Below are 27103 nucleotides of genomic sequence, written 5' to 3' on the forward strand. Positions count from 1 at the left end.
ACTTTCATGCACTGGAGAAGGAAATGGCAACCGGCTCCAGTGTTCTCTTGTCTGGAGAATCCCAGGGTCAGGGGAGCCTGGTGGGCTGCCGTCTATGGGGTCGCACAGAGTCAGACATGACTGAAGTGACTTAGCAGAAGCAGCGGCAGTGTGAATTTATGTTGTTAAAGTTGGTAACACCTTAATAATCTAAGAGTAAATTTAGAGTTCCTTCACCTAGTAGCCAATATAAACTAACAGGACTAACACATAAAGCATACATACCATTTTCAAGTTTTAACAGTGAGGAGACATAGTAACTCACGTCATATTTTTATTTATCTAGACTAATTTATTTCTAGGTCATGTAGCATGATTTTTCTATTAAACAGCATTACAAAATATTAGGCAACTCCCCTCATTATAAACTTTCACATATAGTGGGAAAAAAAGACTGTAGTTTTAGCTTAATTGACCATATGCTGTTTAGGGAACATTTCAAATAGTTAAACATAGCTTGTAATGGTAAAACCAGTCTTTGTTAATAATATCAACACATAGCATTAACAGCAAGCGTTATTGACTCAATAATTAAATCCATCCTTGGATGGGTACAGGACATTACTATAAATGTGTAGTTGCAAAATACGCTGTCAAATGATTATTCCTCTCAGCATACACTGTCCAAATAGGCTTTTAATATAGTAACAACCGTTTCACTATTTATGATCTTGTAAGGTCTATAAGGAACTAAAGAGACACTTGATGAAGGTGAATGAGGAGAGGGGGAAAGCTAGCTTAAAACTTAACATTCAAAAAACTAAGATCACGGCATCCAGTTCCATCACTTCATGGCAAACAGAAGGGAGAAAAGTGGAAACAGTGATGGATTTCATTTTCTTGGGCTCCAAAATGACTGCAGATAGTGACTGCAGCCATGAAATTAAAAGACACTTTCTCCCTGGAAGGAAACCTATGACAAACAGACAACGTATTAGAAAGCAGAGACATCACTTTGCCAACAAAGTTCTATATAATCAAAGCTATGGTTTTTCCACTAGTCATGTGCAGATGTGAGAGTTGGATCACAAAGCAGACTGAGCCCCAAAGAATTGATGCTTTTGAACTGTCATGCTGGAGAAGACTCTTGAGAGTTCCTTGAACAGCAAGGAGATCAAACCAAACAATCTTAAAGGAAATCAACCCTGCAGGACTGTTGCTGAAGCTGAAGCTCCAATACTTTGATCACATGATGCAAAGAGCTGACTCACTGGAAAAGACCCTGATGCTGGGAAAGATTGAAGGCAGGAGGAGAAGAAAGGGATGAAATATAAGACGGCTGCAATAGCATTACTGACTCAATGGACATGAATTTGAGCAAACTCAGGGAAAGAGCAAACTCATATTGAAACCAGAAAAATCTGGCATACTTCAGTCCATAGAGTCACAAAGATTTGGACATGACTTAGCGACTAAATAATAACTACTACAAAGCTTTATAAACCAGTCATCGTTACCAATGTATTACCTTGTTTTAAGTTCTTTAACTGTGGTTCTTTCTTTGTTGTATCTTAATTTCACAGCTGGCATGTAACTCCTATAGTTTTCCCTCTTCCCTAAAGAAATGAAGAAAATAAATGACCAACTCTGAAGCATAATCTATTACATTTTTTGTTAAAAAAAAAAAAAAAAGTCTTAAATTTCCCTAATTTACTGTTTTCAAACTGACTTATCTCCTCTTTCCACACCCTCATGCATTTTCTTGGAGAAGGCAATGGCAACCCACTCCAGTACTCTTGCCTGGAAAATCCCATGGACAGAGGAGCCTGGTAGGTTGCAGTCCATGGGGTCGCGAAGAGTTGGACATGACTGAGCGACTTCACTTTCACTTTTCACTTTCATGCATTGGAGAAGGAAATGGCAACCCACTCCAATGTTCTTGCCTGGAGAATTCTGGGACGGCAGAGCCTTGTGGGCTGCCGTCTATGGGGTCACACAGAGTCAGACATGACTGAAACAACTTAGCAGCAGCAGCATGCATGCATTTTTCTTTGTATAAAATTAATAGATCCTAAATAAGAGAACATATGTTATAATTAGGACTTCCTAAGTGGTGCTAGTGGTAAAGAGCCCACCTGCAAATGCAGGTAGATGTAAGAGACCTGGGTTCAATCCCTGGGTTGGGAAGATTCCCTGGAGGACAGCATGGCAACTCATTCCAGTGTTCTTGCCTGATGAATCCCAAGGAGGTGGAAGCCTGAAGAATCCCAAGATGAATCCCATGAAGAATCCCTGATGAATCCCAAGGAGGTGTAGCCTGGCAGACTACAGTCCATAGGGTTACAAAGAGTCAGACATGACAGAGGCAACTTAACATGCAAGCACACACATGTCATAATCAAACATAGCCTATTAATAATACAATTACATAATCAAAATATATCTTAAATAATAAAGTAAGGTAGATCACTAAGAAAATACTTATTAATAATATTATAATTTTAAAACAATGATTAGTTTGATTACTATAATCCCAAATGAGATGGTAAGCCCCAAAGCACCACTAAGATGCCTTTGTTCTTTTACAAGAAAACAGCAGCCTCTCTGATGAAGTTTGTCTCTGTGTTCCTATAGGACTTGGAGTTAATAATGAACCATTTTCATGGAATTTCCTTTTATAGGTTTAATTTTTTAAACTTATATGTATTGATTTATTATCTTTGTTTTATAGTGTAACTTTAAATATTATACTTTAGTATTAAGTAGAGACAGTAAGCATCAATATGAAGACAAAACTCACAATTCTAAATTATTCTATCTCCCTCAATCAAACCAAGAATGTCCTTTTTTTCCCCCTATAGTTACATCAGAAGTAGTTTTCTAAAACAAATAAATGGAATAGTTTATAATTATGGTTTAGAGACACTGATTGTGTAAACTGGGCCAGTTGTTTAATATGCTGCTGCTGGTGCTACTACTGCTAAGTCACTTCAGTCGTGTCCAACTCTGTGTGACCCCATAGACGGCAGCCCACCAGGCTCCCCTGTCCCTGGGATTCTCCAGGCAAGGACACTGAAATGGGTTGCCATTTCCTTCTCCAATGCATGAAAGTGGAAAGTGAAAGTGAAGTCTCTCAATCGTGTCCGACTCTTTGCAACCCCATGGACTGCAGCCTACCAGGCTCCTCCATCCATGGGATTTTCCAGGCAAGAGTACTGGAGTGGGGTGCCATCGCCTTCTCCGTGTTTAATATATAGGGATCTAAATATTTTTAATTCTATAACAATGGTATAATTTCCCTATTTGACAGAATATTGTGACTCTGCAATGAAATAATTATAATTCATGCTACTTTGTGAACTATGAGTTTCTGTAAATATTTTTAATGTGTTCATTTATAAAATTAGAAGATAAATTATATTCTTTCTCTTTAGGCCCTAAAGCTATCTTATTTGTTTCCCATTAGAATTATCGCAAGCAATTATTTTAATTTTCATCTTCTCCTGCTCATAATCTATTCACCTTTGAGGTGATCTGTGCTCACTTTTCAGGCCCTTTTATGTTACCACCTGGTTTTGGGAACCATCCATACCAGGAAGCCAAAGATCAATACTCTCAAATTACTTTAAGTTCCACCTGCCAAATTCTCATTGTCTTGGAGCTCTGCTTTCAGAAGCCTGGTGCTCTTCATCATATGGTTTGTTAATACCAGATCTAAATTGAGTGTGTTTCTATATCAGCAAATACTTATAGTTTTGAAGTATTGCTATTAGAGGTTAATATCTAATGGTAACCTCTGTCAGTTCACGGAGGATCAAATATCAATAGGGTAATCTGATCTGATATGCTTAAAATTATAACACATGAGTGAATATCTAGTTTGAATAATTATGATATATCATTTCTGTCACCTGTGGGTTTACCCCAAGAGATCCTTGGGGGCAATAGGCTAATTGGGTGAATGTCAATTGTCTATTATTTTGATAGAACTCATTTTAGTTTTGAGGGCTTCCCTGGTAGCTCAGTTAGTCAAAAATCTACCTGCAGTGCAGGAGACTTGGGTTCAATCTCTGGGTCTGGAAGATCCCCTGGAGAAGGAAATGGCAACCGATTCCAGTATTCTTGCCTGGAAAATCCTATGGATAGAGGAGCCTGGTGGGCTAAAGTCCATGGGCTGGCAAAACTTGGACACGACTTAGTGACTAAACCACCACCATTTTAGTTTTGAGTCTCAGAACTTCATCATAAATAAACTTATAAGAGGTTATTATGTACAATTAGTCCTTACCTCTCAGTGGTACTCAATATTAGCATCTGAAAGTATGTAATTTCTTATAACATCACATAAAATTCAAAAAATAAATCCAATAGCACAGTGTGGCTCATCAAAAATTATAAATAGTGAGAGATTTCTTCATACTGAGAATCTTTGCCAACAACAATGTTATGACACTAGATATCAATTACAAGGGGAAAAAATTTAAAAACCACACACACACAGAAATTAAACAATATGTTTCAAAATAACCAACAGGTTACTGAAGAAACCAAAAGGGAAACAAAAAATTTATAAAAGCAAATGACAATGAAAACATGACAACTCAAAACCTATGGGATACAGCAAAAGCATTCTAACAATTTAGAAGTTTATAGCAATACAATCCTGCATCAAGAAACAAGAAAAAACATCAAATAGACAATATAAGTTTACTCCTAAAACAACTGGAAAAAACAAACAAACAAAATTAGCAGAAGGAAAGAAAGTTCAGAGCAGAAATAAAAGAAAAAGAAATGAAAGGAACAATAGTAAAGATTAATAAAACTAAAAGCTGGTTCTTTGAAAAGATAAGCAAAATCGACAAACCTTTAGCCAGACTCATCAAGAAAAAAAGAAGAATGAAATCAACAAAATTAGAAATGAAAAAGGAGAGGTTGCAACAGACAATGCAGAAATACAAAGGATTATTAGAGACTGTTAAATCGGGAAAGGAGTACGTCAAGGCTGTATATTGTCACGCTGCTTACTTAACTTATATGCAGAGTCCATAATGTGAAATTCTGGGCTGGATGCAGCACAAGCTGGAATCAAGATTGCTGGGAGAAATATCAATAACCTCAGATATACAGATGACACTGCCCTTATGGCAGAAAGCGAAGAACTAAAGAGTCTCTTGATGAAAGTGAGAGGAGAGTGAAAAAAGTTGATTTAAAACTCAACATTCAGAAAACTAAGATCATGGCATCATGGCATTTGCTTCATGGCAAATAGATGGGGAAACACTGGAAACAGTGAGAGACTTTATTTTGGGGGACTCCAAAAACACTACAGATGGAGAGTGCAGCCACGAAATTAAAAGACACTTGCTCCTTGGAAGAAAAGCTATGACAAAACTAGACAACATATTAAAAAGCAGAGACATTACCTTGCCAAAAAAGGTCCATCTAGTCAAAGCTGTGGTTTTACCAGTAGTCATGTATGGATGTGATGCTGCTGCTAAGTCACTTCAGTCATGTCTGACTCTGTGTGACCCCAGAGATGACAGCCCACCAGGCTCCCCCGCCCCTGGGATTCTCCAGGCAAGAACACTGGAGTGGGTTGTCATTTCCTTCTCCAATGCATGAAAGTGAAAAGTGAAAGTGAAGTCGTTCAGTCGTGTCTGACTCTTAGCAACCCCATGGACTGCAGCCTACCAGGCTCCTCCGTCCATGGGATTTTCCAGACAAGAGTACTGGAGTGGGGTGCCAATGGATGTGATAGTTGGACTATAAAGAAAGCTGAGTGCAGAAGAATTGATGCTTTTGAACTGTGGTGTTGGAGAAGAATCTTGAGAGTCTCTTGGACTGCAATGAGATCCAACCAGTCCATTCTAAAGGAGATCAGCCCTGGGATTTCTTTGGAAGGAATGATGCTAAAGCTGAAACTCCAATACTTTGGCCACCTCATGCTAAGAACTGACTCATTGGAAAAGACCCTGATGCTGGGAAAGATTGAAAGTGGGAGAAAAGGGGACGACAGAGGATGAGATGGTTGGATGGCATCACCAACTCGATGGACATGAGTTTGAGTAAACTCCAAGGGAGTTTACTCAATGGATGGACAGGGATGATGGCATACTGCAGTCCATGGGGTTGCAAAGAATCGGACACAACTGAGCAAATCAAATGAAATGATAAGAAACTATCATGAACAACTATATGGCAATAAAATGGATAACCTGGAAGAAAAGACAGATGCTTAGACAAGTTTAATATTCCAAGACTGAACCAGAAAGACAAAGAAATTATGAACAACCCAATCACAAGCACTGAAATTGAATTTGTGATAAAAAATCTCCCCAAAAACAAAAGCCCAGGACCAGATGGCTTCACAGGAGAATTCTATCCAACATTTAGAGAAGAGCTAATGCCTATCCTTCTAAAACTCTTCCAAATTGCAGAGGATGGAACACTTCCAAACTCATTTTTATGAGGCCACCATCACCCTGATACCAAAACCAGACAAAGACAACACAAAAAGAGAAAACTACAGGCCAATATCACTGATGAACATAGACACAACAATCCTCAACAAAATTTTAGCAAACAGATTTCAACAACACATTAAAAAGCTCATATACCGTGATAAAGTTGGATTTATTCCAAGGATGCAAGGATTCTTCAATATATACAAATCAATCAATGTGATGCACCATATTAACAAATTGAAAGATGAAAACCATATGATAATCTCAATAGATGCAGAAAAAGCCTCTGACAAAATTCAGCACCCATTTATGATTAAAACCTTTCAAAATATGGGCATAGAGGGAACCTACCTCAGCATAGTAAAGGCCATATATGATAAGCCTACAGCAAACATTATTATCAATGGTGAAAAACTGAACGCATTTCCCCTAAGATCAGGAACAAGACAAGGGTGTCCACTGTCAGCACTATTATTCAACATTGTTTTCTAAGTCCGAGCTACAGCAAGCAGAGAAGAAAAAGAAATAAAAGGAATCCAGACTGGGAAGAAAAGAAGTAAAGCTCTCACTGTTTGCAGATGACATGATATAGTACATATAAAACCCTAAAGATACTATCAGAAAATTACTAGAGCTAATCAGTTAATTTAGCAAAGTCGCAGGATACAAAATCAATACACAGAAATAACTTGTATTTCCATATATACTAATGATGAAAAGTCAGAAAGAGAAATCAAGGAATCAATCCCATTCACCATTTCGACAAAAAGAATATCTAGGAATAAACTGGGCTTCCCTGGTGGCTCAGAGGGTAAAACATCTGCCTGCAATGCAGGAAACACAGGTTCGATTCCTGGGTCAGGAAGATGCCCTGGAGGAGGAAATGGCAACCCACTCCGGTACTCTTGCCTTGAAAATCCCATGGATAGAGAAGCCTGTAGGCTACAGTCTATGGTAGGCTACAGTCTATGGGGTCACAAAGATTTGGACACTACTGAGCAAGGAATAAATAAGGTAAGGAATAAACTTACCTAAGGAGATAGAAGAAGTATACACAGAAAATTATAAGATACTGATGAAAGAAATCAACGATGACATAAACAAATGGAGAAATATTCCATGTTCCTGGGTAGGAAGAATCGATATTGTGAAAATGACTATACTACCAAATACAATCTACAGATTCAGTGTGACTCTTATCAAATTACCAATGTCATTTTTCATAAAACTAGAACAAAATTTTTCACAATTCATATGAAAACACAAGACCCCAAATATACAAGACATTCTTAAGAAAGAAGTGTGGAGCTGGAAGAATCAACTTTCCTATCTTCAGGTTATACTACAAAGCTACAGTTATTAAGACATTATGGTAATGGCACAAAAAGAGAAATGCAGACCAATGGAACAAGATAGAGAGCCCAGAAATAAACCCATGCACCTATGGGTACCTTATTTTTGACAAAGGAGGCAAGAATATACAATGGGGCAAAGACAGTCTCTTCAATAAATGGTGCTTGGAAAACTGGACTGCTACGTGTAAAAGAATGAAATTAGAACACTTCTAACAACATACACAAAGATAAACTCAAAATAATTAAAGACCTATATGTAAGACCAGAAACTATTAAGCTCTTAGAGGAAAACAGGCAGAACACTCGATGGCATATCAAAGCAAGATCCTCTATGACCAGACTCCTAGAGTAATGGAAATAAAAACAAAAGTGAACAAGTGGGAGCTGATTAAACTTAAAAGCTTTTGCACAGCAAATGAAGCTATAAGCAAGGTGAAAAGACAACCCTCAGAATGGGAGAAAATAATAGCAAATGAAACAACTGACAAAGGATTACTTTGCAAAATATATAAGCAGCTCATACAACTCAATGCCAGAGAAACAAACAACCCAATGAAAAAGTGGGAAAAAGACCTAAACAGACATTTCTCCAAAGACATACAGATGCCTATCAAACACGTGAAAAGATGCTCAACATCGCTCATTATTAGTGAAATGCAAATCAAAACTGCAATGAGATATCACCTCACACCAATCAGAATGGCCATCATCAAAAAGTCTAAAAACAATAAATGCTGGAGAGGGTGGGGAGAAAAGGGAATGCTCTTGCACTGTTGGTGGGAATGTAAATTGATACAGCCACTATGAAAGATGGTATGGAGATTCCTTTAAAAACTAGGAATAAAACCGCCACATGACCCAGCAATCCCACTCCTAGGCACATACCCTGAGGAAACCAAAATTGGAAAAGACACTTGTATCCCATTGTTCACTGAATTGCAACACTATTTACAATAGCTAGAACATGGAAGCAACATAGATGTCCAGTGACAGATGAATGGATAAAGGAGTTGTGGTACGTATACACAATGGAATATTACTCAACCATAAAAAGGAATGCATTTGAGTCAGTTCTAACAAGGTGGATGAACCCAGAGCCTATTATACAGAGTGAAATAAGTCAGAAAGAGAAAGATAAATATCGCATATATACCGAATCTGGAAAAATGGTACTGAAGTATTTATTTACAGGGCAGCAGTGGAGAAATAGACATAGAGAATAGACTTATGGACATGGGGAGAGGAGAGGGGAGGGTTAGCTGTATGGAGAGAGTAACATGGAAACTTATATTACCATATGTAAAATAGATAGCCAATGGGAATTTTCTGTATGTCTCAGGAAACTTAAACAGGGCCTCTGTATCAACCTAGAGGGGTGAGATGGGGAGGGAGATGGAAGGGAGTTTCAAAAAGGAGGGGATATATGTATACCTATGGCTGATTCATGTTGAGGTTTGACAGAAGACAACAAAATTCTGTAAAGCTATTATCCTTCAATTAAAAAATAAATTAATTAAAACAGATAATGTGAGATTTCTTTTGGTACCAAAGGTACCTTTCTTTCAGTATCTCATTTTCATTTCTTAACTCCTCTATGTCTTAATGATCATTTTATTTTGCCTTTCTGCATAATTAAACTTATATGTTTAGCATGAACTATATTTCTTAGCATGAACTAAATTTCTTAGCATTAACCTTCTGGATAATTCACTTAACTTATATTTTTAGCAATAACTACTTAGAACCATTAATGTTACATGAGAAACAAGACAAAGAAGATCCATGCTCCAGTGAAAAACTGCAATTTACAGTAAGAAAAACATATACTAATACATAATCAAATAAGTGATGAAGATAATTTCAGTTAGGAATAACTTACAAGAAGAAAATAAAAGATGATCATGAAGTATATGAAAAGGCAAATTAATTTGTAGAAAATCCTCTCTGTAGGAATTCATCTCTGAGGAAATAATATTTGAATTAAGACATCCACCACAGAAAGATCTATGTAGCAAAATGCGCTAATCAAAAATGCACATAGCACGTTGAAGAAACAAAGGATGGTGTGATTGGACCATGGTGAACAAGATGGCTGTGATGTGACCTAAGGATGGAGAATTAGGCAGCCTTTAGGACCTGTAGTGCCTGGGAGCTAGTAGAGTGTGGATTAAATCCAAATTCAACATCAATCCATGGAGGATTTTACATAATACATAAAAAGCTATGATTGGCATTTTTTAAAGATCACACTGGTTTCTCCTTGGAGAATAAATTTAAAAGGACAAGACTAAAGACAAGAAGACTCATGTGTGCAGTTTACAAAGGAGAGAACAGCTGTTTGTACTATACCATGAGTAGAAAAGATGAAAAGAAGGGGATGATCAGTGGTGTTCATAGTTTCAGACAGACTTAATGAGAGGTCAGGTATGGATGCTCAGGGAAACAGAGGGGTCAACAATCATTTCATTTTGGTCTTGACCTGTTGTAGGAGAACGGTGAGAAGTGGAAGATCTGGGAGATAATATGAGCTTTGTTTTGTGTACATTTGATGTCCCACTACTCAAGTTTCATGGGTTGACACATTTTCGATTTTCTTTCCCAATTCAATTTGATTTAACTATCTGTAAATTAATTGAGAAGTTAGTATACTCCTGGTAAGAAATAAGAATTTCTTGATAAGATTTTTGCCCCTTTCTGTTCTCCAAGATTACAGTTTACAGGAGGCAGACATAAAGGTTAACAATCATCAATATTTCTATGCATTTATAAAGTGTCATGCAAAAAGTTACTGCCAACTCTTCTAGAACTTACCAGCAATTTACAACAGTAAAGAAGTGTCAGATGATGTTTCCCCTCACATTTTCTCCCTCAGCCTCATCCATGTATTTCTCTGTGCCTCTACTACCACTCACACTTCATGTGCCTTTACGATTCCAGGTAAACCTTAATTTGAAACTATAATAATGTGAGCCACATATAAAAGCCACATACAGTAAGTTTTATAGTGACCACATTAAAAACGTAAAGTAGCTCAAATTAACTTAATATATTTCATTTAACATAATTTTTAAAATATGTGAAAGTGAAAGTGAAGTCGCTCAGTCGTGTCCGACTCTTGGCAACCCCATGGGCTGTCACCTACCAGGCTCCTCTGTCCATGGGATTCTCTAGGCAAGAGTACTGGAGTGGGTTGCCATTTCTTTCATCCAGGCGATCTTCCGGAACCAGGGATGGAATCCGGGTCTCCTCCATTGCAGGCAGACGCTTTAACCTCTGAGCCACCAGAGAAGCCCAAGTGAAAGTCAGGTAGCTCAGTTGTTTCCAACTGTTTGCAGCCGCATGGACTGTAGCCTACCAGGCTTCTCTGTCCGTGGGATTTTCCAGGCAAGAGTACCGGAGTGGGTTGCCATTTCCTTCTCCAGGGGATCTTCCTGACCCAGGGATGGAACCTATGTCTCCCACATTGTAGGCAGACGCTTTACCCTCTGAGCCACCATATAAAAAAGATAAATGAGATACTTACCTTTTCAATCTGTACTAAATACTTTTATTCTGTAATAAATTCCAACTCGGATGTGTATTTTACACTTAAAGCTCATTTCACTTTGATTATTCACATTTCAACTGCTTAACAGCCCCATATGGGTAGACACTATTACTGTATTGAATGACAGAGATCTAGAATTTGGGGACCATGCAAAGTTAATGAAAATATTAGTAGTTCATGTAGAAGATACTGTTCAAACAGCACTGCTATTTGACTATCTCAGGATAACAATTTAAAGGATGGTACAAATCACATGAAAATATCAAGGAAATAACATGTCAATGACTGTTGAGATACTGTGTGATATTAGTTTGAAGAATAAATTATAAGAAGAGAGCTGATAGCCGTGAATCAAATAGGAAAGCGATTGAAGAATAGCCAACAGATAATATTACAGAAGTGTTGAAGTTAAACATTCCAGGCTGTCCAGAGATCTAGCTAAGCATTAATGAAGGTGGCTACTCCAAAAAACAGATTTTTCAACATAGCCTAACAACTTTCTGTTGGAAGGAGATGCTAATATCAAAGACTTTCATAGCTAGAGCAGAAAAGTTAATACTTGGTTTCAAAGTTTCAAAGGACAAGGTGTCTCTCTTACTGGGGGCAAATGCACTTGAAGACATTTAAGTTGAAGCCAGTGCTCATTTATCATTCTGAAAATTATAGGGCTCTTAAGAGTTATGCTAAATCCACTTTACCTATGCTCTACAAATGAAACAACAACCCCTGGATGATAGCACATCTGTCTACAACATGGTTTATTGAATACTTTAAGCCCCTTGTTGAGACCTATTCCTGGTGGGGTTGGGGGGCGGATTCCTTTCAAAATATTGCTGTTCATTGGCAATATACCTGGTTATTTAAGAGATCTCATGAAAATGTTCAACTGGATTAATTTTGTTTTCATGCCTGCTAATACAACATCCATTCTGCAGCCCATAGATTAAGGGTTAATTTCAACATTCAAGTCTCATTATGTAAGACATACATTTTGTAAGGCTATAGCTGCCATGGACAGTGATTCCTCTGAGATCTAGGCAAAGTAAATTGAAAATCTTTTAGAAAGAATTCATCATTCTGGATGCCATTAAGAGCATTTGTTTTGCATGGGAAGAGGTCAAAATATCAACCTTAAATTAGTTGGGAGGAAGATGATTCCAAGCCTCACAGATGACTTTGAGGGGTTCAAGATTTCAGTGGAGGAAGTAGAAATATTTTAGTGGTAGAAACATCAGGAAAACTAGAATTAGAATTATATCCTGAAGATGTGACTGAACTGCCACAATCTCATGATAAACTTTCACACATTAGGAGTTGCTTCTTATGGATGAGCAAAGAAAGTTTCTCGAGAAAAAAGCTACTCCTGATAAAGATGCTGTGAAAGTGTTGAAATGACAGCAAATAATATAGAATATTACATACATTTCATTTGATAAATCAGTGGCAGGTTTGAGAGGAATGATTCCAATTATGGAGGAAGTTCTCCTGTGGGTAAAATGCTATCAAATCACATTGCATAGAAATCTACAGAGAAATCATTTTTGAGAAGAGTCAATCTATGTGGCAAACTTCACTATTGTCTTATTTTAAGAAATTGCCTTAGGCACCCCAAACTTCAGCTGCCACCACTCTGATCAGTTAAAGTCCATTAACTTCTAGGCATCACCTCCACCAGCAAAATGATTACCACTCTCTGAAGGCTCAAATGGTGGTTAGCATCTTTTAGGAATGAAATATTTTCTTAAATTAAGGTATTACATTTTTTTTAGACAAAATGCTATGCTCATGGTATAGTGTAAATCTTAACTTTTATATGCACTGGAAAACCCACAAATTTGTGTGACTCCCGTTATTGTGACGTCATGGTGGTCTGAAATGGAACCCTCTATATTTCCAGGTATGCCTATATATAAAAGCATCTGGTCCTAGAACTCAGAGCTTCCATTTAGAGAGCTCCTGGACCAACAGGAACAAGAGTGGTTCATTATGGGAAAGATCTGTGGATTACTGGAGGCTGTTTGGCCTTGGCTTTGACTTTAGAGCAGTGCAGCCTTCTGGGAAATAAGCATTTACTAACAGATAGGAAACTTTAGAGGTAAACTGTATCCATCAGTTATATAAAGTATTCTATGTGAATTATCCTTGTTCTGGAAAATGAAAGACATGGTTTAGGGGACAGAACACATCAGCTCTTTCCCTTACCCTCAAATGTTCCAATCTGACCCAGCTCTAAGCCCATTTACAGATAATCAAAGAAAAACTGCCCACCTTATTTTGTTCCCCTTGTCAATGCCATGCTTCCATAGACAACATTTTGTTGCCATGTTCCTAGTGACAATGAAAATTTATTAAACAGTGGTCTACTTTGACACTCTTGGCCAGAGGGACTCAGCTTGTTCCCTCTTGGCCAGAAGGATCACATTGATTCTTAAAAACTGCAGTAAAGTTAATTATTATTCTTATTCAGTTGGGTTGTTTTCTTTATGAAGACTCTGAGTTATTTGTTCAAAATAAAAATCCAATTGTCAGAACACATTGGGAGCACTGAGTCTGGGGGAAAAATGAAACATGATGTTTTTATCGTTCTTCATTGATTTCTTCCCTCTGGTTAGATGATCACTTCAATGCAGCTTTTCACATTATTTTTATAAAAGCTTTTTTGAGATAACATATTGGGATTCTTTATAAAAATAACTAAAATCTAAGTTGTGATTATGCTTAATCTTGCTGTTCTATAAGATGCATGACTTAATAACATATAAAAACTGCAGGTTGAAGAATAGTACAATTGTAGGAAATAATATACTTTCTGGAAGCAAAGGCTATATATCAGTCCAGCATGCTGTGTAGCAAGACAATATTGTTTTCAGTTTTGGGGAAGAGCCATTTTGTATGAAGAAAAGTGAAAATAAAAGAAATTATCTGTAAAGTTTACTCGTAGGATGATATTCAACAAAGTAGTTCAATAAAATATGCTTAAATTAAAACAAAAACAAAGAAACTCTGTTTTATTTACACTTAAATTTTCAAAAATGTCTCATATTTGTGCTATGTGTATAGGTGAGCAATTTCAACAGCTTTTCTGTTTATATTAAGAAGCAATAACTGTATTTGACCATAATAAAAAAAGTTTAATAAATAAAAAAGTTTAATAAAATAAATTTATTTTATTATGGGAAACTGTAACAGTTTACATACAGATACTAAAAATTTCAATTAACTTTATTCTCAGAAGCTAAGTAGAGATTATCTTCACGTTCAATTATCCAAATTTTTGTGGATTATTTTTTAACACTATTGTCCTAATTAAGGCTGATCATGCTTAACACAAAATTTAAAATAATTGGTCTTTGCCTAATTAAGGCTGATTAATCTTAACACAAATTTAAACTAATTGGTCATCCTCACTTGCTTTGTGTTTTATTGTGATATTTTTCTCCTTCCTCTTGAGATTTCTCACATCCCCCAGCTCCTCAGTGCTTATGAGAAAAGTAGCTGATGGCTGAGGATAGCTGGTATTGTTCTACCTGGGCTCAGAAATTTATATTTGGAAGGCTGGAATCCCTGATGGCTGTGACATCCTTGTTTACAGATAAATCCAGAAATATTTCATTTCACCACATATTGACAGTATATATAACAAATGTCTTAACCCCAGTCCTCCTGTATAAGTTCAGTTCAGTTCAGTTCAGTTGCTCAGTCGTGTCCGACTCTTTGCGACCCCATGAACCACAGCACGCCTTGCTTCCCTGTCCATCATCAACTCCCGGAGTCCACCCAAACCCATGTCCATCGGGTCAGTGATGCCATCCAACCATCTCATCCTCTGTCATCCCCTTTTCCTCCTGGCCTCAATCTTTCCCAGCATCAAGGTCTTTTCCAATGAGTCAGCTCTTTGCATCAGGTGGCCAAAGTACTGGAGTTTCAGCTTCAACATCAGTCCTTCCAGTGAACTCCCAGGACTGATCTCCTTTAGGATGGACTGGTTGGATCTCCTTGCAGTCCAAGGGACTCTCAAGAGCCTTCTCCAACACCATAGTTCAAAAGCATCAATTCTTTGGCACTCAGCCTTCTTCACAGTCCAACTCTCACATCCATACATGACCACCATCTACTCTCGACTAGATGGACCTTTGTTGGCAAAGTAATACCTCTACTTTTTAATATGCTGTCTAGGTTGGTCGTAACTTTCTTTCCAAGGAGTAAGTGTCTTTTTAATGTTATGGTTGCAATCAACATCTGCCTTGATTTTGGAGCCCAGAAAAATAAAGTCAGCCACTGTTTCCCCATCTATTTGCCATGAAGTGATGCGTCCTTCTATATATATATATTTATTTATTTATTTATAATTTTAATTTTTAATATTTTTATACTTTAAAATTTTATTTTTATATTTGTATATAAGTATTTTTTTTAATTTTGTGATTATGAAACTTAAAAATCACTGGAACAGTTGTCATAATATTAATGCAACATCATTCACTGGAGATATCACGTAGGGCAAAATTTCAAAACTTTTCTAAATGTCAGATTATTGACATTTAAAATGGGGATAAAAAAATAACTGCTTTGCATTGTTTTGTGGTTTTAAATAGGGTTGTTGTGAAGACTGAGGCAATGTTTTGAGCACAGCTTACATATTATTATTATCACATGTGACTACAAATCTATTTTATTCACTGCATTTGAAAGTTGTCTTCACAGTTCTCGGGCTCCTTCTTATGGGTGTAATAACAATAGAGTTTTGAGGACACTTGGTGTAAAAAAGCAAGTCTGTGTGTTTCTCTCTCAACTTAGTTCATATTTTAAAAATATTCCTCATTTATGTCTTGAGAGGCAAATAATAAAACTTAATTCAAAGTAAGCAAAGGAAAATCTGTTTAAAGGAACACAGCAATCATTTCCACACTTAAGTGCTCATTAAATCAATTAATAGCTTAACCGTTACAATTTTACCATAAGAAAATGTCATAAAGCAGATTAACAGATGTGTTGAATATCAGTAAACAATCTGGAAGAATAATAAACTTAAAGCCCCTACTCCTGCTTTCCTACATGGTCTCCTCCAGACACACTTTTTCTTCTTAGGTTAAAATACAATCACAGCAAGCAGTAATCCTCACTTACATCTGACTCATTTATGTGGCTTTTTATTCAAACTTGAAATACATTTCCATTGACATAGCAACAATAGGACTATAAATGGGTGAAAACCATTTTGAATGTTCCAAAACTCTTTTGAGATTTGGGCCTTTCACTTTCCATGGAAAGGAAATAAAATGATTGGCATTAGGCATCATTTAAAAAAATAATTATGCATTTCGAACCATTCTTTGGAGATTAAGCAATAAAATGCCATCATTGAAAGTGGAGTACTTTTTTTAATTTATAAAGATTTTTATTTTCTATATAGAAAGATATAAAACACTGCATGCTGGCATCTAACATCTCAGATTGATGGAATTTAGCTGCACTATTTTTGTAAACAAATTTAATTTAAAATTCACTTTTTTCATTCTTAATCTTATCACTTTAAGCAGACAGATGCAAAGTTTCAAACATATTAATTCAAATAGATTTATTTCATAAACACACACACACAAAACCCTGGAATTGACCCAGTATAACTGAGTAAATGTGCCAACTGCATTCTTTCTGATAAACTTCAAACAGCTCTACAGACTGCAAAATTTTCATTATCATCAGTTTGCTTTGAAAGAAACTCACCTCAAAAGCCTTTCAATTAAATTCAACTGGATCCAACTATCTTTTGTGGTGGTTCATCAGTAATAAAAGGACTCAGGTGTTTTCAGCATCTCAGCTTTAGCTACTAAAGGTAGCTAAAATTTCATTTTTACTTCCATGGCTTCCCACCACAGTTGAGTTTAATATATTTTGAGTTTAGTGTGTATTTGACATTACATATATGGTAAATTTAGCTCAGTTTATGTATTTTTGAATTTACCAATGACATTATGTGATGGTGGATGGTTTGAGCAGTCAGAGACAAAGGCAAAAATAGTACAGTAAGGAAAAAACTGAGAATAGAAATGCAGTTAAGTCATTTTGACCATGCTCAGATTTAGTCTGGCATCTTTTTATCAAAAAAATTAGAAAAAAAAATCATGAGGCATTTAAACTCTTCAAAGCAAAATTACTGTACATTTGGCACTTAATTCTTTTAGCACAGATCTAATTTGAATATTTATGTCTGATAGTAAAGTATTACCTGTATCTTAATAACTCATAAAGTTTAGAGAAAAATAAGAGCTGACTGAAATGTTTTAAACCTAAAGTAAGTTCTATATGTAGCATAGAGCTTATGCCACACATAAGTTCTCCTCCAATACAGGATACATAAGAGATGGGTTCAATCCCTGGGTCAGGAAGATCCCCTGAAGTAGGAAATGGCAACCTGCTATAGAAGTCTTCCCTGGAAAATTCCACAGACAGAGGAGCCTGGTGGGCTACAATACACGTGGTTGCAGAGAGTCAGACACAATTGAGCACACACCCAAAGTTCTGTGAGTAGGATATTACTGTATTATTGAGTATATATATGTAGATAGATAGATATATAATTTTGTTTTCTCAGAGTAAGACTATGTTATGTTGTTTATAATCTCCTATAACAGTAATTATAACCCTGTTGGAATTCATAATGTAGGACAGAACAGGAAGACTTCTTCAAAAGTATAAAGTGTATCAGGTGTAAATTTACAAGCTAACAAACATTTGTGTAGCATAGAACTAATTTACAGCGGAACTTAAAAAAAAAAACAAAAAACCTCTGCCTTCACCGGGAAGGCCTGGATGTCTGGTTTTGACCCTTGGCCATCATAAGGACAATGGAATTTAAGGTGTGCTTTTAGAAATCAGAAGTTCCTATAGCAACCCCCAAGGTCACTTTGCTTTTTAATGATTTTTATTTAGCATAACAGTTTAGATAGCCTGACATGCCTATGTGATTAGAAGGGCATAAAACTCCTGCTGGGAATATGCTTTGAGCTCTCCTGAAGCCAAGATTCCTAGTACAGAGTTTGATGGTTCAATTCAGAAAACAAAGTGATAGCTTTATGCAACTTCGGGCCCTAGAGAGCCTACCCCTAGATGGAATACATTTTACAAATTCAATGACACAATTCACCAAATTTACACAAGGAAAGTCAGTGGAAAAGCTGGATTTACAGAGATAATTTAACTACAAAGAAATCCACACAACAGTTTCCATAAAGAACTAAATTTAAATGGCACTTTGAAAATTTTTAAAACCTAAAATAAGAGATAAAGAAGTACCTGGGTCTGGATGCTCCTCTGTTACTGTTAGGTCAGGCTTTTCAGGATGACTGCTGTCTGTACCGGAGAAGGCAATGGCATCCCACTCCAGTACTCTTGCCTGGAAAATCCCATGGATGGAGGAGCCTGGTGGGCTGCAGTCCATGGGGTCGCACAGAGTCGGACACAACTGAAGCGACTTAGCAGCAGTAGCAGCAGCAGCTGTCTGTACATCCCATGCTTGACCAGTCCCTGCCTCACTCACATGACTATCCAATCCTCTTAATTATAGGGCTTGTTAACTGCCTACATGCTTGGACCTTGCCCCAGTGGCTGGTTTTCCTGGTAACTTATGAGCCAACCGGATGACAAGTCCCCCTATAAATGACAGTCTTCTTGTCCCCTGAGTAGTGAAGATTACTGCTGGGTTCTGCTTGCCAGCTGCTGTCCAAAGTGAGATGTCACTTCAGGACCTTTGTTTCAGACTTATAAGATTCCCTATCCAATGAATCACTGAGATCTCTGTCGCTGTCTCTTGGCCTTTCCAGGCTAGGCGACATACAGGCCTGCACGGTGCAACCCAACAGTTAACATAAGTGAAGATGTGCACCTGTTGATTGTGATGGTCAAAACAGGAAAAACGGTTTCCTTACCAGGAAGCACACAGGTTGTTCATGAAAGTTACTCCTCAGCAATAGGTTAATATAAAAAGATTGTTAGTCTAGGAGAACTGAGCTTTTCCTGAGCTTTTGCATCACTCTACCTTAGGTCAGGATAACTTGGCAGCAGGGTGCACACGATGGAGCTAGGAGTCAGGGAAATCTTTGCGAGGATAGGCTGAATGAGTCAGTATCTTGGATAAATCAAAACCCATGCTAAGGGTGTGGAGTGCTGAGTTGCTCAGTCGTGCTGATTCTGTGACCCTACAGTCTGTAGCCTGCCAGGTTCCTCTGTTCATGAAATATTCCAGGCAAGAATACTGGAGTGGATTGTCATTTCCTCCTCTAGGGGATCTTCCCAACCCAGGCATTGAATCTGCATCTCTTGTGTCTCCTGTATTGGCAGGCAGATTCTTTACCACTGCACCGCCTGGCAAAGGCAGAGGGTGTGACCCGAGTCTCTTATCACCCATTTGCATTGCATATGAAAAAATGCTGTAATATTTGAAATATCGTGCTATATCTCATGGCCTTCCCAGCTGGTGCTGGTAGTAAAGAACCCACCTGCCAATGCAGGAGATGCAAAAGATGCGGGTCTGATTCTTCGGTTTGGAAGATCCCCTGGAGGAGGGCATGGCTACCCACTCGAAAACTCCATGAACAGAGAAGCCTGGAAGGGTATGGTCCATAGGGTCACAAAGAGTCAGATACGACTGAAGCAACTTAGCTCACATGCGTTATATCATATTCCTTAACCTTGACCTAATATATAATAGAAGAACTGTGAAAGAAAATGGAAAGCATGGGGAAAAGAGAATGAATGAAAATTTTTTCCATATATATTACCGTGCCCCTTTTAATTTTATGTGGGTGAATTGCTTTTCCTAGAAGGTATGCTTAAGAAGCAAAATTTAGATGGGGTTAAGGGCATTCTGAAAGAGATGGGAATACCAGACCACCTGCCCTGCCTCTTGAGAAATTTGTATGCAGGTCAGGAAGCAACAGTTAGAGCTGGACATGGAACAACAGACTGGTTCCAAATAGGAAAAGGAGTATGTCAAGGCTGTATATTGTCACCCTGCTTATTTAACTTCTATGCAGAATACATCATGAGAAATGCTGGACTGGAAGAAACACAAGCTGGAATCAAGCTTGCCGGGAGAAATATCAATCACCTCAGATATGCAGATGACACCATCCTTATGGCAGAAAGTGAAAAAGAACTCAAAAGCCTCTTGATGAAAGTGAAAGTGGAGAGTGAAAAGGTTGGCTTAAAGCTCAACATTCAGAAAACAAAGATCATGGCATCTGGTCCCATCACTTCATGGGAAATAGGGAAACAGTGGAAACAGTGTCAGACTTTATTTTGGGGGAGCTCCAAAATCACTGCAGATGGTGACTGCAGCCAGGAAATTAAAAGACACTTACTCCTTGGAAGGAAAGTTATGACCAACCTAGATAGCATATTCAAAAGCAGAGACATTACTTTGCCAACAAAGGTCCATCTAGTCAAGGCTATGGTTTTTCCAGTGGTCATGTATGGATATGAGAGTTGGACTGTGAAGAAAGCTGAGCACAGAAGAATTGATGCTTTTGAACTGTGGTGTTGGAGAAGACTCTTGAGAGTCCCTTGGACTGCAAGGAGATCCAACCAGTCCATTCTGAAGGAGATCAGCCCTGGGATTTCTTTGGAAGGAATGATGCTAAAGCTGAAACTCCAGTACTTTGGCTGCCTCATGCGAAGAGTTGACTCATTGGAAAAGACTCTGATGCTGGGAGGGATTGGGGCTAGAGGAGAAGCGGGCAACAGAGGATGAGATGGCTGGATGACATCACTGACTGGATGGACGTGAGTCTGGGTGAACTCCAGGAGTTGGTGATGGACAGGGAGGCCTGGCATGCTGTGATTCATGGGGTCGCAAAGAGTCAGACATGACTGAGCGACTGAACTGAACTGACTGAACTGAAGGGCATGCGACCGGGCTTCCCTGGTGGCTCAGACGGTAAAGAATCTGCCTGCAATGTGGGAGACCTGGGTTCAATCCTTGGTTTGGGAAGATCCCCTGGAGGGAGGCATTTTAATCCACTCCAGTATTCTCGCCTGGAGAATCCCCACGGACAGAGGTGCCTGGTGGGCTACAGTCCATGGTGTCGCAAAGAGTCAGATATGACTGAAAGACTAAGAACAGCTCAGTACAGGGCATGTGAACACAAGCCAAAATCATCTCAAAGGTAACGGATGTTGAGCTCCAAACTTTCTAGGCAATACTGAGCATAGCCGTGAGACTCTTTATCCATCTGACCTTCATTAGAGGCTTTTTTTGTTCAGGAACTCTGATTTGCCCCCTCATCAATCACGCTTGGTGATTCTCCACCCCTCATGTCTAGACCTCCATTTGCTGCTGAAACATATATTAAAAACTGTCAATTACAGTCTCTTGAGCTATTAGGAGGTGATGAAGTGTGAATGAAAAGTTTTTACTATCAAGTTTCATGTATTACAAACAGTCTTATGATGCAACTGAAGAAAAAGAATAGTGAACATAATTTTTTTCAATAAATGCCAGATTATAAAATATACCAAGTCATTGCAGTAAATGTATCTAAAGCTACAATACTGAGAAAAATACTAGAAGAAAAACACAGTCAATGTGACAAATCTTAATAGCAAAACAAGAAATATTTTTGAAAGCAGGGAATAAAATTAGAAGCTTTTATTCAACATACACATGTTTTTGAACAAAATGGGAAAAAGCTGTGTGTACCATGTAACAAATTTAGTAAGCAGATTATTAAATTGAGTTTAAAACATAGTTTTGCTCCATCATGTCTGGCAGAAGTAATATTTCCGTGCTGAATATTTTTGTGTTGAAACAATGTTTTAGCCTTAGGGAGCTCATTTATTGTGATTTATACTGTACTTTTTTATGTCAAGTACATTATACAGTTTCTTGTATTTTTATAAATAACAACTAAGAAAGCAGCATTATTTAAATGAAAAGATATGTTTAGCATAAAATATTACTCATTTTCAAAATTTACGAAATACATTAATACAGCAAAGTAAAGACAATTTCTTAAGTTTGACACTATATTCTATATTTCCAGTTGTTTCCTTAGGAAAAAATTCTGTTTGGAAGGTCAGGATGAAAGTGTCTAGCCTTACCTCCAAGAAGCTGGTTGCTGTCCAGGCTGAGGAAAATATTTTCCTTCAGTTGCACTCCTGGCCAGAACCCGGAATCCCAGAAAGGCCAGCAGTGGGCAGGACTCCCAGTTTAGGCAGACTAAATTAGGGTTTAAGCCTATTTTTGTTCCACTCATACATGCAAATAATTAAAAGCCAGTTTTTTCCTCATTTTTATCCTTTTCAATAATATTGGTACTTAGTTCAATGCTTTGGTCATGAAAATTATTTACTCTTTTTAGTATGGTGATGATAACATCTCAGTTCCCTACCACATTCTAGCACACACATCAGCACCATTATGGTTCAGAAGTGCAGAAATGACTGGACTCTCAAGATCCCTATGATATCCTTACTTCCTTCAGCTGTTATCTTGTGTATTTAAGTTTCTGCTCAATCTCTATCATCTAATTTTAGTAATCTGTCATGTTCTAGTAGACTTACTATTCCTAGGATTGCTTTGTCTTTTCTTTGTCTTAGGTTCCTTTGGCAGGTTGGTTTGTTTTGATTTTGATTTTATTTGCTTTTGTTGTTGTTGTCGTTTGTTTGTTTTTAGCCAGAGTGTATGTTCCTTCTTTCTTCTCTATAAGGTATTTTGCTTCAGTTCTATTCAACCCTGTTTGAAAGTCTTTTTTTCTGAAATGAGCCATGTTATTACCTCTGGCACATATCTTTATTTTTAATTAGATGACATATGCACACATACTGCCCCAATCTATTCGTAATTTCAATAGCCACAAGAAAAATGTTAGAAAACTAAGTAATTGTCTCCTAATGCCAGCATTTGCTGTCTAACATCTTATTTGTCTATTTGCTTTGAATTGGGTTCATACATAGCTTCTTCAGATCCTTCTGCTTCAAGGATATTGTACTTCATCTGTGAAGGAAATAATGGCAGTTTTTCTCAAAAACATATTTTGTTCTGTAAGTAAATAGTAGATTATCACAAGATCACTCTTGCCTCCAACTATTGCACAGAACTGCACCACTTGTTACAATAGATAAATCTGTGTTCTCGTAGACCATTAGGCACATTTTGAAAAGGGGCTTTGGAACCTGCCTTTTCTCATACTGTAAACAAAGTACTAGCTAGCAAACTAAAATGTAAGCAATCATTTCACAAGAATTGTTTATTGTTGGTCAAAACTAATAGCCATTGTACAAAGCAGCATCAGGCTTCAATATTCTCAATAGGATATTCTCTTGATTATTTATCGTCTGAAGATCTTTTTGCAGCAGATTATTTCTGAAGATTTTTTTTTGTAGCAGACTATTTCAGAACTTGATTTTATTAACAGTTTCTTGCCTAAATAGAGATCACTTAAGAAGCTTATAATTCAGTAAAATAGCAGGCACTGAAATATTCATTACTGTACGTCTCTTTCATATCTTACTCAAAAGAGTTTAAATGTACCCAGTGGTCATAGTCCAATACATATTTTATAACTTTATATTATTTCCCTCAGAGAAGCAGCATTTTATGTGTATGTCTACCCTTGTTCATTGAGAATTACTTGTGCCCTAATGTTTTCATAAATTCTATTCTTTCCATAGTGCATATGTGCTCAGTGCTCAGATGTGTCCAACTCTCCGCAACTCCAGAGACTGTAGCCCCCCAGGCTCCTTAGTCCATGGAATTTTCCAGGCAAGAATACTGGTGTGGATTGCCATTTCCTACTCCAGGGGATCTTCCTGATCCAGGGATCAAACCTGTGTCTCCTGTGTCTCTGGCATTGGTTGGCAGATTCTTTACCATTGTACCACCTCGGAAGCCCCATTCTTTCCATACTATTAATCTCATTAAGTAAATGTTCATTATTCTCACTATTTCTAAATCAATAACATATTTTGAATGTTAAAGAAAGCCACATTTTAATAGATCAGAGCACATATTTTAAGGGAATATAAAAGCATTTTTAATTGTTTACCTGATTTTAATAATAGACTGGTTTAAGACTTTCCTGATAATCCAGTGGTTAAGAATCCACCTGTTAATTCAGGGTACATGCATTTCATCCATGGTCCTGGAAGGTCCCACATGCCAGGAGGCAACTAAGCCCTGTGCCAGCACTACTGAGTCTGCACTCGAGAGCCAGTGAGCCGCAACTACCGAAGCCCGCATGCTCTAGATAGAGCCTACACTATGCAACGAGAGAAGCCACCACAGTGAGAAGCCTGAGTATTGCGACTAGAGAGTAGCCCCCACTCGCCACAACTAGAGAAAGCCCATGCAGAAATGAAGACCCAGCACAGCCATACATACATACATATTTAAAAAAATAATAAAAAACCATAGAGTGATTTAAAGAGAAATCAAAATTTAAAAGATATTTTGAAAGTGTCATAAATTATTATTAGAAGGACATGTGACTTCTTATTTCTGATGAGGCATTTTTCAAAGTACTGTTATTTCCTATTTTTCCATGTACCTCATCTGTTCCTTTCTAAATTCCTTAAAAAAAAAAAAAGCTTTATTTTTAAACCAAACATTTATTTGAAATAACACAGCATCTAGCTTATGTTAGAAGTACAAATGCTTTTTTAAAAAAATTACAATTAACTCTACCATCAATACCAATGTAACAAGCGAACATTTAAAACTTGTTTTTGATGTTATATAATGTTGTTGCTATAAATTAAATGTCTTATTTCCTTATGGATAATGGGAATGAAAGGGGTATTTCAGGTATAAACCATTTGATTACAGAAAATAAAGTCATTCAAGGATGGCTAAGGGAAAATACATGTACGGTGTCATACAGGAGTTGATGTTGAAACATTAGAACCTGAGTACTCTGAAGCTAGACATTTATATTTCTAAGCCAATTGTGTGGACAGTGATACTTGAATTCCAGATATATCCCCCTGTGGCTGTAATAACTGGAGCTGATATTTGTCTCTGGAGAACTACTTTGCTTTTGGAGGCAGTTATATGGACACCATGCTTATCTTCCTATATCACAATATGCTTCACACTGCTAAGACTATCTTCTGAAAAAAAAAAATTACCCAAATACATGAAGACAGCCATATACTTCATTAAGCTCATTTTTATTCCATTGCATAATATATGTCTCTGAAAAATATGGTTTATCTCTCTCTCTCCAGTTACGATAGCTCCAACTTGTTGAATCCCTTATCACCACAGAAGTGGATCATGTGATTTAGTGCCTCAAAGCTACTACTTTCAATATGCCTTTCCACTTTTCTAGATTCCATACATATGCATTAAATACTATACTCATTTTCCTCTTTCTGACTTCCTATATGTATAACAGGCTCTAGGTTCATCCACCTCAGTAGAACTGACTCAAATTCATTTTCATGGCTGCATCAATTTCATTATACATATGTACTACATCGTAATTATCCATTCATCATTTGTAGGAAGGAAAGGAGATGCAGATATAGAGAATGGGTTTGTGAACACAGTTAGGGGGGAGGGCAGAAAGTGGGGCAAATGGAGAGAGAAGCATCAACACGTATACAGTATTGGGTATGAGATGGGTAGCTGGTGAGAAGGGAAGAAGCTGCTGCGTAGCACAGGGAGCCCAGTCTGGTGCTCTGTGAGAACCTGAAGGGATGGGATAGGGGGATGCTAGGGAGGGAGGAGATGTATGTCTAATTATGGCTGATTTGTGCTGCTGTATGGCAGAAACCAACACAACACTGTAAATTTTTTAAAACAATTAAATTTTTTTAAAAGGGAAAAAAAAAAACCCGCTACTACTCTCACAATTGCCTTGAGTTTCTATACTTCTTTGGCAACTTTTTTTTATCTAGTTGTTAAATACGCAGCTCAAAATTTACATCTACACACTTTTGATCAATCTGTTCATCTACCTATTTACAAGGATATCCACTTCCAGTAATGGAAGACAGAAGGAAATAAATGCCTCGAAGGACAATTTTAACTGAAGAACTTTCTATATGTACCACATCGAGGCCTTTCTCTGGGTAATATCCATGGGAAAACAGAAGTTGAGAGTGGTGTGGTTGGCATTTGGAACTTTCTTAGGGTGGATGTGGAAGATTTACCCTAGGGTGGGTGATTTATCTAGAAGTCTGAGTAGCACTTTTGATCGCTGCAATGGAAAAGGAGGAGGGGCAAAAATATAAGACAGAGATATAGCTCGAAGAGCGACAGGAGAACCAGGAGGGCCACAGCAGCAAACCCAGGATCACGGTGCCTGATTTAGAGTAAGGTTTGATCACAAAGAACTCCACCTTCACCACTGACGAGTCTCTCCCCACCAGGTTAAGAAGAGCTGAGTAACACACAGCCGTGCAATTCTGCTGGATTTCAACAAAAGTTATGAGGCATACTAAAAAGTAAGAATAACAGATCAAAAGGACAAGCAGTTTTCAGAATCACAGATGTATGAAGTAACAGACAAAATTTTAGATGATTCTAACTAACATGCTAAAGGTTCTAATGTTAAAAAAGGAGAAAAAAGAAATGTTAGGAGAAACAGTAATATGCATACCTATGGCTGATTCATGTTGATATATGACAAAAACCAATACAATATTTTAAAGTAATTATTCTTCAATTAAAAACAAATAAATTAAAGAATAGTTGGTGTTGGAAATAATTTTAGATTTGCTGAAACTCAATAATACTAAGAATTTCCATATAC

General features: G+C 37.4%; 1 long non-coding RNA gene across 2 annotated transcripts; it reads right to left on the reverse strand.

Moving 5' to 3' along the window:
• Nucleotides 1-300: 300 nt before the first annotated feature.
• LOC147349200 (uncharacterized) lies at nucleotides 301-19033 on the reverse strand. 2 transcript variants are annotated; one of them, XR_015149576.1, is made up of 4 exons: nucleotides 18642-19033; nucleotides 2115-2236; nucleotides 1508-1595; nucleotides 301-952 (listed from the first exon to the last, which is right to left on the reverse strand). It is a non-coding gene; the product is annotated as an uncharacterized LOC147349200 (long non-coding RNA). The 2 variants fall into 2 exon arrangements; XR_015149575.1 differs by having other exon boundaries at nucleotides 2115-2304; nucleotides 18642-19016.
• Nucleotides 19034-27103: the final 8070 nt, after the last annotated feature.

The sequence above is a fragment of the Bos grunniens genome, chromosome 21 (assembly GCF_055505025.1).
Source record: "Bos grunniens cultivar Pamir isolate PY7600 chromosome 21, Bosgru_T2T1.0, whole genome shotgun sequence".
Lineage (NCBI taxonomy): Eukaryota > Metazoa > Chordata > Mammalia > Artiodactyla > Bovidae > Bos > Bos grunniens.